General features: G+C 50.9%; 1 pseudogene; it reads right to left on the minus strand.

Annotated features, from left to right (window-relative positions):
- Positions 1–1,605: 1,605 nt before the first annotated feature.
- On the minus strand, positions 1,606–4,041 carry LOC115151281 (kelch-like protein 36; annotated as a pseudogene).
- Between the last annotated feature and the right edge of the window lie 416 nt (positions 4,042–4,457).

Below are 4,457 nucleotides of genomic sequence, written 5' to 3' on the forward strand. Positions count from 1 at the left end.
TGGATGGATGGTAGTTTTTTTGTTGCCATGTTTTGAATAGATATACAGTATGCCCTCTGTGCCAACATTGTGCCCTGTCTGCCTGATTCTGAAGGGACGCAATGTTTTTTCTTATCATCATAACTCAAACAAAACGTTCAGTTTAAAACACATATACTGAACAAAAATATAAACATGTAAAGTGGCGGCAGGTAGCCTAGTGGTTAGAGCGTTGAACTTGTTACCGAATGGTTGCAAAATCGAATCCCCGAGCTGACAAAGTAAAAATCTGTTGTTCTGCCCCTGAACAAGGCAGTTAACCCACTGTTCCTAGGCCGTCATTGAAAATAAGAATTTGTTCTTAACTGACTTGCCTAGTTAAATAAATGTAAAATAACAAAAAAAAGTGTTGGTCTGAAGCTGATTAAACAGCATGATCATTACACAGGTGCACTTATCCTTCCTCTTTACCAACGTCGTTTTTATAGAATTTGGCAGTACATCCAACTGGCCTCACAACTGCAGACCACGTGTAACTACACCAGCCCAGGACCTCCACATCCAGCTTCTTCACCTGCGGGATCGTTAGAGGAGGGGGAAGGGGGGTGCGGAGGAGTATTTTTGCCTGTTATAAAGCCCTTTTGTGGGGAAAAACAAATTCTGATTAGCTGGGCCTGGCTCCCCAGTGGGTGGGCCTATGCCCTCCCAGGCCCACCCATGGCTGTGCCCCTGTAACTTAAGTCGTACAAAGGGGACCAAGGCGCGGCGTGTAAAGTGCTCATATTTTACTTTAATGAAAACACTAAATGAAAACAACAAAAAAGACCGTCAACAGTTCCGTCAGGTTACAAGGAACAAAACAGAAAACAACTACCCACAAAACCCAAAGAAAAAACAGGCTGCCTAAGTATGGTTCCCAATCAGAGACAACAATAGACAGCTGCCTCTGGTTAGGAACCATACTCGGCCCAACACAAAGAAATACAACACATAGAATGCCCACCCCACACCCTGACCTAACCACATAGAGAAACAAACCCTCTCTCTCGGGTCAGGGCGTGACAGCCCCTGCCAATCATTTGAAATTCATAGATTAGGGCCTAATGAATTCATTTCAATTGACTGATTTCTTTCTATGAACTCTAACTCAGTAAAATCCTTGAAATTGTTACATGTGCATTTACATTTTTGTTCAGTATAGATTATGCTTCAATTGTAATACGAAGCACATCAAAGTAAAACTTTTCACATAGTCCCCAATGTTAAGCATGTTGGAAGTCTTCACAAACTAGCTGAAACAGAACTAGTCCTTTTGTGAGCTTTTGTGCTTTTAGAGATGATGTGAAATGATATAGGTCGTTCTGTCATCCACTGTGTTCCATTGGCAGCTACACAGCTCTTTTCCTCTGCCTGTAATGTTTTTGGGAAGGTCTGGGTCCCGCACACACTGGCATTTTCAGGGTCAAACCCCTGTGTGGCCTGTGAGAAAACCATGCTCTCCCAGCTGTAGACCCCCAGCACGTAGATTGTCTCGTTCATCCCCCCTCCTCTCCCCTGTAACTATTCCCCAGGACGTTGCTGTAAATGAGAATGTGTTCTCAGTCAACTTACCTGGTAAAATAAGAGTCAAATATATATTTTGTTAAAGATCTTATCCCCCCAGACCACCTTACTGTTAGGCTGGAGGAGGGGGGCTATACGGATCCATTGTTCACTCTGGAGGTCAAAGGCCTCCACCACCAGGATGTTAATGCTCTCCTCGTGGTCATTGCTGCCCCCGATTACATAGATGAGGTGGTGAAGTGACGTCATGCAGTGCCACCCCCGTGCAGATGACATGGCCTGGCGCTCCACCCAGACGTCTCCTCCTCTGGGGTCATAGCTCAACACGACTCGCCGGTACGGCCCGATCTGGTAGACATGGCCGCCTGAGATGTAGACCAATCCTTTATGAGATGTGCCTGTATTGCCATAGGTGAATCTGCAGAGAGATGGAGTACAGAGGGACAAGTGAGAGAAAGGGCTTTGATGTGAGCTGTGCCAGCCTGCCAGGCAAAGAGGCACAATACTTATAGTATGTGTATTGGGAACCATGAAAACAGAGAGCTTCCCCTTAGGCAGAGTGTTGTTCTCCTTACTCTGTTGTCTTGCTGCTTAACAAGGGGAAGTAATGTCAGAGACAGGAGTACAGGTGACGCTTTGGGAGACCATTGAGGAGTAGTGTGACTGTGAGTCAGGGTGAGTTGAATTCTCCCCTGGGCAGTCCTGCAACATATGTACAGCAGTCGTCTGTAGCACTGTAAATCTCCACTGACAACAGAGCCCGTTATTATTACGCCCTCCAACAGCAATCAGACACTCCCCAATGGCTCCCAGGTAGAAATCCACACGTCACTGGTTCATTGGGGCACTCTAGAGAAGAGATTAAACATAATTGGAGTCATTTTGGAAATGTTAGGTTGGGTTGCAGCGTAAGAGCAGAGCTTTACCTTGATCAACTGGTTGTCTCAGAGTTTGTAGCAGTACAGCAGGTTCCTGGCAGCATCACCTCCATTAACTTGTGATGAGTTGCATGATGAACTCCCCCAGTACAGTGACACGGTGGTAGCTCCTCTGGGCTGGGATCTGGGTCTCCACCATCCACCCACCAGAGTCTAAATCTAGCAAGCGAACATCTGCAGTCAGCTCCTCCCCCATGCTCTGACACCTCCCCACCCACAAGTAGGAACTGCTCCTCCCCTCCCCGCCGCCTGTCTGCAAAACGGCTTAGGCACTGGCCCTTGTGTGGTAGTTCAGAGCCTCCTCCACCAGCACCTCACAGCTGGCCTCCTGGGGCAGCAGAGCCTATACAGCAGGGAGGACGCGGATGTGGGAGAGGAGCTGGCGGGCGTGTGCAGGGCGGTCTGGCGTGTGGCTCAGCCACTGGAGAGAAGCCTGGAGCAGGGCCTGCTCACTCTCATGCTGGACCTGCCTGCTGGCCAGGTAGGAGCTTGGGCAGCCAGACATCACACAGGAAGCCTGGGGTGAAGGAGAGGGTGGCGAAGTGTTCCAGGATGAAGTGGTCGATGTAGGCATCTAGTCTCTCCAGGCTGTAGAGCAGAGCCAGCTCCTGCAGTTACAGGTAGTTCTCCTCACTCACCTCTTTCTCCAGGTACTGGCAGCTGTAATGGGTCCTAGGTGTAGCTGGTGTAGAGAGTCAGGCGCAGGACAGCAGATATCAGTAATCAACGTATTTTTACAAAAAATGTAAAATATACAAAGTAACAAATACACACACACCATGACAGACCGAAAATACAAATAACAATCACTCACAAAAAAACATGGGGGAACAGAGGGTTAAATAATGAACAAGTAATTGTGGGATTGAAATCAGGTGTGTAAAACAGACAAAACAAATGAAAATGAAAAGGGGATCGGCGGTGGCTAGAAGGTCGGTGACGTCGACCGCCGAACGCCGCCCTAACAAGGAGAGGGACCAACTTCGGCGGAAGTCGTGACAGTCCCCCTCCCCTTGACGCCCGGATCCAGCAGCGCGCCGACACCGACCTCGAGGACGACCCGGAAAACGAGGCACAGGGCGATCCAGATGGAGACGGTGGAAATCCCGCAGCAATGAAGGGTCCAGGACGTCCTCCACTGGCACCCAGCATCTCTCCTCCAGACCGTACCCCCCCCCAATCCACGAAGTACTGAAGGCCCCTCGCCCGACGCCTCGGGTCCAGGATAGCTCGAACAGCATACGCCGGTGCCCCCTCGATGTCCAGAGGGGGCGGAGGAACCTCCCGTACCTCAGCTTCCTGGAGTGGACCAGCCACCACCGGCCTGAGGAGAGACACATGGAACGAGGGATTAATACGATAATCTAGGGGAAGCTGTAACCTGTAGCATACCTTGTTCAGTCTCCTCAGGACTTTAAATGGCCCCACAAACCACGGACCCAGCTTCCAGGCAGGGCAGGCGGAGGGGCAGGTTTCGGGTCGAGAGCCAGACCCGGTACCCCGGTGCGAACACCGGGGCCTCACTGCGGTGGCGGTCAGCGCCCTCTTTTTGCCGCCTCATGGCCCGTTGTAGGTGCACATGGGCAGCGTCCCAGGTCTCCTCCGAGTGCTTGAACCATTCGTCCACCTCAGGAGCTTCGATCTGGCTCTGATGCCAAGGTGCCAGAACCGGCTGATACCCCAGTACGCACTGGAAAGGAGAGAGGTTAGTGGAGGAGTGGCGGAGTGAGTTTTGTGCCATCTCTGCCCAGGGGATGAACGCCGCCCATTCCCCCGGCCGGTCCTGGCAATATGACCGCAGAAACCTACCCACATCCTGGTTTACTCTCTCCACCCGCCCATTACTCTCGGGGTGAAAACCTGAGGTGAGGCTGACCGAGACCCCCAGACGCTCCATGAACGCTCTCCAGACACTGGACGTGAACTGGGGACCTCGATCAGAGACTATGTCCTCAGGCACCCTGTAGTGCCGGAAGA

This window comes from Salmo trutta, chromosome 17 (assembly GCF_901001165.1).
Source record: "Salmo trutta chromosome 17, fSalTru1.1, whole genome shotgun sequence".
Taxonomy (NCBI): Eukaryota; Metazoa; Chordata; class Actinopteri; order Salmoniformes; family Salmonidae; genus Salmo; species Salmo trutta.